This window comes from Rattus norvegicus, chromosome 10 (assembly GCF_036323735.1).
Source record: "Rattus norvegicus strain BN/NHsdMcwi chromosome 10, GRCr8, whole genome shotgun sequence".
Lineage (NCBI taxonomy): Eukaryota > Metazoa > Chordata > Mammalia > Rodentia > Muridae > Rattus > Rattus norvegicus.
The window spans coordinates 35,354,815-35,364,384 of NC_086028.1; the positions used below are offsets into that span (position 1 = coordinate 35,354,815).

Genomic DNA, 9,570 nt, shown 5'->3' on the forward strand with positions numbered 1-9,570 from the left:
TCCACTTGTGTCATCCTTCTTCAGATTTTGGAGCATTCAGATTTCAGGTTAGGGACCCTAGTCAAACAGGCACGAGTGGGAATCATGCCTCCTTGTGTGTCCCTTTGTGCCATTGCCTCTGGTACCCACAGTAGCTGGGCCATAAATGCCCCCAGTTTTCAGATGATGAAATGGAGTCTGAGGACAGGGATTGCCTGGGAAGGTCACAGACACCAAGAAGCAGCAGTCGCACCGGATGCCAGGTCCCTGCTGGTTCTCTCACCAATAGTTCACAGCCATCCCAGCCGTCAAGCGCAAGGGCTGGTGGGAAGGCTGTCAGGTTGCCAGGATCCTGGGAGGACGATGAAGCTGAGGTGAGAGCTTCGTCCTGGGCCTGCTCGGCTCAGCTCTTCTAATTGCTGGGAGCTGGCCAGCCCAGAGGACAAGCTGGCTACTGCGGACCTGGCGGAGCGTCCTGTTCCTTTGGGTGTTGGTTTTTTCCGTTGCAATAGAAACAACCTCACTCCTTCAAGCAGGGCTGGGCCAGCTTCTCCTGGTCACCCGCATCCCAGATGGCCTTGGGAAACTCTGACCCAGCTTGGACCACCAGGGAGTATGGTACTGTCACCTCATCAGCAGTTGGCCCTGCCTCTGGTGGTGACTTCAGGCAGTCCATGGCTAAGCCCTGGGTTGTGGGCAGGGGTCCGAGCCTGGCTTCCTGCTCCCGAGTCCTCTGCTGGGGCCAGCTGTAGTCTCTCCCTTTGCCTTTGGCTGCCCAGGGCATAATGTTCAGCTATTTATGTCAGCCTGACTTAGGATGCTGTCCTGCCCCAGGCTGGAACCAGCAGAGCTCTGGCCCCTTGTCCTGACTGTTTTGTGTCTCATTTCCAGCCTATCTTGGCTCCGATCAGCCCAAAGAAAGCCACCCTTGCTGGGGAGAAGGAGAGAGAAATGTCCCCAGCTCAGGTTGGCCACCCTTGTTCTGAGCAGTCTCCGGTTAAGATCCCTCCTCTGGGGTGGGGTCAAGAGTGTTAGATGCTAGCTCTCACTAACATGTCGGCAAGCCTCCCACCTGTTCTCTGGCGCCCATGGAATGTCTCACTCCGTGACTGTCTGGAGAAAGATGACCCAGACGTTTTTCTAGTTTCATTTCAATTGCTGTGATACAACACTCCGACAAGAAGCAACTCAGGGGCCAATGGATACATCTACAGAAAAACTCCTGCACCTAAGGCTCAGGGAATGCTGTGAGGGAGGCGGCAGAAAGATACAAAGAGCCAAAGGAAGAGGGAGTTTGAGCGAGATTGTCATCTCCTAGGAATTGCAGAGGCTAACCCCATAAAGTTTCACTACCATGACTTCCCAAAAGTGAGCTAAACAAGGATAATAATAGATACGCCAAAGTGTGGGGGCAGAGGAATCCTACGAGGCCTCAACCCTACACAAAGAACTGCAGGCGACTAAACAGACTCTTCAAGGGAAGAACATACAAATTGCTCGCCCAAAGCCAAGTGTTCATCCTGAAAACATACATACAAATGACATGACACAGACGGAGCAGGTTGTATTTACAATTGTGTGTGTGTGTGTGTGTGTGTGTGTGTGTGTGTGTGTATGCATGTAACAATAACTAATGGGAAAGGAGTCCATGGATTTAAAGGAATGCAAGGTGCTGCAGTATATACAGTATGTGGGAGATTTTGGAGGGAGGAAATGGAAAATGTTGCAACCATATGATAATCTCAAAAATGAAAGAAATAATTAAACACTTAAGAAGGCACAAACACGGATCATCGTAAACTAATCGCATATTTTTCAGTCCCAAGGGAAACCTCTTCAGGTTGTTTGCTTAGGGCTGTCATTCAATACGAGTGGTCTCAGTTATCCCTGTATTCAGACAATGAAGATTGATCAAGAGATAATTTTGAAAGCAGCTTGGCGAGGGGAGGGTTCATCTCTGCTCACAGTTGCAAGGTACAGTCTGTCAGTGCCTGGAAGTCAGGCTGTCGGGGACCTGAGGCAGAGGTCTACCTCACGGCCACAGTCAGGAGCAGAGAGAGAGGAATGCCATTGCTCAGCTAGCTTTCTCTACTTTTACGCAGTCTGGGGTCAGAATAGGGAGTGGCTTCTTTCAGTCTGGGTCTTCCCACATCGATTAAATCAGACAAGACAAGTCCTTCATGTTGCAGGATATTTGATCACACGGTGAACCCTGAGATCATGTTAGTTGCTAAATGACAAAAGCCCTTTCTAGTTGTGCTGTGTGCGGCTCAGCCTTAGAGAACACCTTTAATTCTTCTGGCTGGACTACAGACACACCTTTAATCCCAAACAATGAAGGTAAAGTAAGTTTGCAGAAGGAAGCAGCCACGCTTGAAAGTGATGTCTAACTGAGTGGCAGACAGACTGACGAATCAGAGAAAGATTTGACAGGATGAGTCAGAGATAGGACACGCCCAACTCTCATGAAAACAAACAGGAAAAAAGAGTCTACTTAAGAGAGCACCACAGACAAGAAAGAGAAAAGGAGGAGACAGTTTCACTGGCTCCCAGTGAAAGTACAGGGACATGTTGAAGAGAGAACAAGCTAGACACAGGTAAAGACGGAAGGAGCCAGAGAATGAGGAGCCAGCAGATATTGCTAGAGTTAGTTTGAGGTCAAGCAGGGCAATTCAGGAGAGACCAAGAGAGAAGCCAGATTGAATCAGTCAGCTTAGAGAGTAGTTTAAGCCAGAACATCTGAGTTGAATCAGCCAGAGATCAGAAGGAATTAGAAAGGGTGAGTTTATTTAGTAGCAAGTCTCAGAGGCTGGAAACATTCTAGGCCTGGATTAGATCGTGTGGAAGCTAGAAGCGTCCAGGACTACGATGGGAGATGACGATTATGCCAGGAGAAGAAAAGATACTTTTATACCCACAGACACGCTCTCATGCCAACCTGATGCCGATGGTCCCTTACTGAGGGACATTTTTGTATGTCATTCCGGCTTGTGTCAAGTTTGACAGTTGAATTATCACACCCAGCAACTGTTCTTAGCCTATCATTGGCCTAGGGGTCTAGGAAGGTACAGAAGGGAGATTGAGACGAGGAGAACAGGGAGAATCAACAGATCATCAGGCTACACACCGGAGTCCTGCCCCCTCCATCTCTGTGGCTTTCAAAAGCCGGAACCAGCCAACCTGGAACCTTGCCGAAGAAGACAAAATCCTGGCAGGGCAGGATGTAGGTAAGGGAGAGAGTTGAATGAAGGCCGTATACAGGAGAAGGAAACCCACAGGGTGCCAGTGACAGTGGAATCACACCAGTAAGTTTGTAGGGGCAAGGGATGATGCTGGACTGACCAAGTACCTTTTTTTTTTTTTTTTTTTGGTTCTTTTTTTTCGGAGCTGGGGACCGAACCCAGGGCCTTGTGCTTCTTAGGCAAGCGCTCTACCACTGAGCTAAATCCCCAACCCCGACCAAGTACCTTTTAACGAAATACACTATCATGCTACCATAGTTGGCTCTCAATGTGAACAGCAACTTTATATAGCGAATTCAAGTGTACTACGTGTCTGTGAGGCATGAGTATGTAAGTGTGGACATGTGGATGTGTCCACCTGGAAGTCTATCCCCTACTTCTGTCTCTTTCCCCATCTTGGGCCATTTTGTGTTACTATAACAAAATACCTGAAGCAGGAACACTTATTAACAGAATTGACTGGTTCGTACATCTGGTCACTAGAGGTCCAAACTACTCAACGCTGCCATCCATCACAGCACAGTGGAGAAGGGCAAAGGGAATTGGCTACATGCAGGAAGACCTTGAAGCTCCTTTAGCAAGCTTGTTTCTCAGAAATTAATCCAGTCACAGAATGACTATGTTAATCCTTCCTGAGAGTGGGGTCCCATCACAACCTATTATTTTCTTTAAAAATAAACATTTGTTTTTATTTATAATAAGAACAAATGAAGATATAATTATGTGTACTCATGCACGTCTGTGCATGTGAATGCAGGTGTCCATGGATATGAGGACAGTGAATCAGATCCCCTGGAGCTGGAGTTACAGCTGGTTGTGAGCTGCCTGGAGTGAGTGCCTGGGACTGAAGTCAGGTCCTCTGCAAAAGCAGTAGATGCTCTCGAGTTCAGCCATCTCTCCAGACCACATTTCAGTCTTCTACAATGGAGACGAAGCCTCCATCGTGTGAGCTTTTGGGAAGGTATGTGTCTACATCTTATCCAAACTCCAGCACCCAGCTTCTCTCTCTTGTCTAACTCCCCATCCTCTTTCTTCCACCGTGTGTTGGGCATAGGGGCGGGTACTAGGTCCTGAGGCCTCAGTGTCTTCCATGGTGACCTGCCCAGAGCATCTCATGTGTAAATGTGAGGCCCATCACCAATTATTCTACCAGGTAAGCGCAACACAGAGGGGGAAATGTCAGTCTGCTTAGTAAGGAAGAAAAGGGAAGAGGATAAGTCAATAAAAGTTAGAGGAGGGAAATATGTAGGCTTTGCAGTGCACGGCTGGTTCAAGTAGGTCCAGTTTGCTGCGACTCGAGAGATGCTCTAAGGATCGGCTACATATGCCACCCGATTGATGATCCACTTGTAGCCTTGCTGCAGCTATACATATACATATACATATACATATACATATACATATACATATACATATACATATACATACACACACACACACACACACACACACACACACTCTTTCTCCTCTTGTTCCAGTTGTTTCCCGTATGCTGTGGTTGGTTTTCCAAATTCTCCTTCCAGATCAGAGAATTCCATATTCTCTCTCCAGGCTAGTGTGGGACAGCTGTCTCAGAGGTTAAGAGCACATACCACTTTGCAGAGGACCAGCATTTAGTCCCCATGTGAGTACCCATGTTAGGTGGCTGACAACTACCTGTAACTCCAGCTCCAGAGGATCTGACATCCCCTTCTGGCCACCCGTGACATCTGCATTCATGTGTACATAACCCCGCCCCAAACACATGACTAAACATTTAAAAAGAAAATAACTTTTAATAATAAATTATTACCTTATTTTATGCATATGGGCGTTTGGCCTGCATGTGTGTCTGTGAACCTTATACGTGTGTGCCTTCTATCCTCAGGGGATAGAAGAGGATGTCATACCTGCAGCTGGCCTTACAGATGGCTATGGACTCCTGTGTGGGTCCTGGGAATGGAACGAGGGTCCGTTTCCAAAGCAGTAAGTGCTCTTAACCATTGAGCCATCTCTCAAGACTCCATAAAAAAAAAAGCTTTTAAAAAAATCATGTCCAAAATCATTCTCTCTGCAGAGCTGTCCCCAGCTGGGGGCAATTGCTCTTTTCCAGGATTAAGCAGGGAAAGTACCTTCAGGTGTTCCCAACAGTGCATTGTGATGGCTGAGACTCGCCCCTCCCTCCGTGAGTTCCTCTAAGGTCGAGGCCTTGTCAAGACTTCTTGAAGTTACTCAGCACATTCACTGACTAGGGTAGAAGTTTGGCTATTTTGAGTTCAAGGTATCTCAGGAGTTTATCCCTCCCCAAGGGTCCAGTGGATTTGACATTTTCTTTAGAAGATGGAAGTCGTATGGCTCATAAAAGCAGGTTCTGACTGAAACCAGTTCAGAGGACTCTGCATGCCACTAGCTCAGAACGTATGATAGGAAAGAATGGTTTTCCCATAGTTGAAACCTCTTGATCCGTTACATTGTACAAGCTGGAAGCCAGAGGCTACCCGCGTCAGCCTCGCTTTCTTCTCTCATTCCTTCACGCGCTAGAGAGGTATCCTTTGCTTAAGACTGTGGGCAAGACTCATTCAGTTATGGTTAGGGGGTTGGTAATGGCCCTCTGCTTTGATGTGGTTACCAGATGCTGGGGGAAGTAGGGAACTGTGGGAGGAGAGAGCCAGGAAGCACAGATGTGGGTTCAGGGCATCCGCCCAAAGACCAGGGTACCTGGGCCAGGCACAGCAGCTGACGTCAGCTGCATATGTTTCATGCTGTAAAGCTCAGAATTTTCTGGACTAAGAGGGTTTTAGTCTATCTTTCCTGCCCAATAGCAGTCTCTGTCCACGGGATGATCCCGGAGCCTTGGGGAGTGAGTGCTCAGGGCTTAGATCTGGGCCTGGTGCCATTTGGGATCGTGGCCCTATAAAGAGAGAGCTAAGTGTGGCCGGATAGAAGCAGGGCTAGAGACCATGCACGGTCTGGCCCTGTGATCCTCTCTATCCCTTTTTCTGTGCCCATCCCATTCCCACCGTAGCCCAAGGCCTTGGGGTATCCTTCTGGGTGCAATGCACGCAGCCTGAAGTAAAGAGGGAGCCTCTGGAGTACATACTGGAGCTCATGTTTCAGTAAACACACTGAAGGGACCCCAGAAAAAGGTCTTGAGAGAGGAGGTTTGGAATTCCAGGACTGGTGCGCGTAGAGAGTAGGAGGTGCAGCCGAGACTTGTGGGAGCTGTATGCAGCCCAGGCTCCTGTCCTTGGTTCCACCCACAGCGCTGACCACATCCGCTCCCAGGCCTGGCTTGCTCTCCTTCCCTCCCCAACGTCCACACTAAGCTCACATTCAGATTCCCAGCATTCCCCTGGGGTGGACCCGTATCCTTCCCATGCTGCCGCTGCCCGCATGGGCCTTCTGGGACCCGGGCCTTCCTAAGATAGGTACCTGGGCGTGGCTTTTCCTGACAAACATTTTTCTTTTCTTTTTACAGATGGAAGCACTAATTAAGACATTTGAATGTCTTCCATATTCCTAATTCTTTGTTCTTTTCCTTTATGTAACAGAGACGATCCTGCCTAGCTCATTACCAGCTGGTCGAGTAAACATCGAGAGACTATAAGGATATTTTATTTTAATTGCCTGAGCCTCAGGATTATGGAATCAAGATGGAAGGGAGGACTCTGAAACAGGATGGCGGGCGGGCGTGGGGGAGGGGGGCGGTGTAGGCGTCCAAGGATGTGCTGGTGGTCATACTTCCTTTTATTTTATCGGGAGCTTTTGACCCTGACCCAGGAAAGACTGAGAAGAATTTGGAGGAGGCCAAGCCGCTGCCCCGTTGAAGAGAGGGCAGGTTCCAAGCCAGTCAATTAAACACAGTTCTCCTTAATAAATGTAGCAACTGGCATGAAAATATGTCTTATTTTCGAAGACGCATGAATCAGTCAGTCTGGCAAGGGGCCCTAGAGGCAAGAGCAGTCTGAGCTGTCAGCCGTGCAATGTCCCAATGGTGGGTTCCAGGTTTAACTCTCCAGGGAACACAGCTTTCCAGAACAGGGGTTCCGGAGCCAGCATCCCTTGGAGCTTAGGAAGTGGATGGGGAACCAGGCTGCAGGGCCTGGATGGAGTCACCGACGGGGAAGGGCTACAGATGGCAGCCGCAGCAGAGGTAGCATTAGCTCAGCCACCTCATGGCTATACCAGGTTGATGTCTTCAAGTGTTCCTACAGACCTGACAACCCATTAGTAGTATGGCCCCTGGGCTCAGGAGTTTGCTCCACAAATGTACCTGGGGTTCTCAGATTTCCTGTCCACACAGATGGACTTGGGTGCACAGGAACCCGGAAAGACACACCCAGGTCTGACGAGAGCATCACCTGGATATAGCCTGCAGTGTGAACGTTGGGAGGGTGGGGCTGGGCAAGGCTGTCCTTTTACATGGGGGTATCAGCAGGCCTCTGGAAAGCACTGACCCCTCCATACATTTGAATTCTTAATGTGTTTAAAGACAAGGTCTCCTGCAGCAGTGTGTGAAGGAATCTGCTGCTGGGCCTAATGACCCGAGCTGGACCCCTGGGACCCACACAGTGAAAGGGAAGAACTGACTCCCATAAATTCCTGGACTCCGTGTTCATCCTGCCTCAGCCTCCTGGTGTATGCTGGGAGAGTCCTCAAAGTGGCTTCCCCAGGGCTGTCACTGTGGTAGCAGGAACAGTGCAGGTTCCTCTGAATCCTCTTCCTCCTGCCACCAGGATTCCCTAGGGAGACCCCCCAAGTCTCTCTGCACATGCCTGATCTCATACTTGGGAGGTGGAGGCAGAGGTGGAGGTGAAGGGTCAGGAGTTCAAGGTCATCCATGAAATGCCAGCCTGGATTGCGTGAGATCCTGTCTCAAACCAAAACCAAAACCAAAGAAATCCAAGTAGCTGAATTTATCATAAATGTGAATTCCTTACCATTAACCCACAGTGGGTGTGTGCTTATAGCAACTCATTAGGGGTGAAGCATCTCTCTGTAAGGAAATACCAGCTCATTATGGAGGCCAGGCTGATTCTGGTGGCTCTAATGAGCTGTGAAAACCACCCAGGAGCTAAACTAGCAGAGGGAGTGTCTTTGAATGCCCAGAGGAGCGTTTTGCTGCCTTAGTTTGGAGTGGAAGGGAGCTAACCGATGGGTTTGTATCAGTCAGGGTCTCCATAGAACATCCAATAGGATGAGTACACACACGTTGGAGAGTTTAAGTCAGCTGATGTTACAATAGCAACCAGGGCCAAATTACAGCCGTGAGGCCGAGAACCAGGTGGCTGTTCTGACCACGGAGCTGGACACCTCAGCATTCCCAATCTGGCTTGAAAACCTGGCAGGTTCCTGACGAGCCACTGGTCCTTGGTCCACGGTCAAAGCATGGAGACGCATTTCTTTTTGGTACTGGTGAGGAAATTGTTGTCTTCATCCTCGTCAGCAATAATGACAGGATAAGTCAAGTCGGCGGTAAGAGGAAAGGCCAGGCTGGCAGAAGGTGAGTGATCTTTGGTCTGCTATACTCTGTTTTCTCCGGGCAGCTACCAGAACCCTCTATGGGTTCCGTGGCTCACAGACCACAGACTCCTTCTCTTTTATACTCTCTCATCAAGCCCAAGACCCAGCTCTCTGCTGTTTTTTTCCTAGTATGTGGACTCCTACTTTCTCAATCTCCTTTTCTGCCTTTCTGCAAGCAGTTGTTACATGCAGCCTGGTCCTCACCTCTGGCCCCTTCTCACTCCGGCCATGTGCAGGCTGTGACCAGGGCTCCACATCTCTTGCCTCAAGATTTGGACTTCTCCACTCAACATCTTAACTGACTCAAAGGTTAATTGGCCTCCCCTTTTGCCCGCTAGACTTCCTTGAGGGAGCACCCTGTCGCTGAGCCTAGCACCTAGGACACAAGGTAGATCCTGCAGGATACTGCTAGATCTCGCAGACTCCCCTGGGGAAAGCCTCCCCGGGTGCTCCCGGCTGGTTCCTAAGTTCAGCAACAGCAGAGGTCTTGGTTGCTAGTGGTAGAGAAGTCAGAATGATGTCCGGACACGAAAACGGGATCAAAGGGTTTAAATTTCTTACTGAGCAAACAAGAAAAGAAATTCAGTTTTGGAAGTGGTATCTTCCCGCCAAACATCTTTTCTTTCTTTTTTTGAAGTGTATGTGTGTGTGTGTGTGTGTGTGTGTGTGTGTGTGTGTGTGTGTGTGTGTGTGTAGGTCAGAGGTTAACGTCAGGCGTTTTTTTGAGAAAGGTCTCTCACTGAACCCAGAGTTCACTAATGAACAACGCCCAAGGATCCTTCCGTCCTCGCTCACCATTTGGATCGCAGACATGTGTGACCAGGCTCTGCCTTTACATGGATGTCGG

The 9,570-nt window shown here is 49.1% G+C and overlaps 1 long non-coding RNA gene across 1 annotated transcript; it reads left to right on the forward strand.

Annotated features, from left to right (window-relative positions):
* The first annotated feature begins 6,531 nt into the window (after window positions 1–6,531).
* Window positions 6,532–7,092, forward strand: LOC120095319 (uncharacterized). Its single transcript, XR_005490808.2, has 2 exons — window positions 6,532–6,628; window positions 6,752–7,092. It is a non-coding gene; the product is annotated as an uncharacterized LOC120095319 (long non-coding RNA).
* The last annotated feature ends 2,478 nt before the right edge of the window (window positions 7,093–9,570 follow it).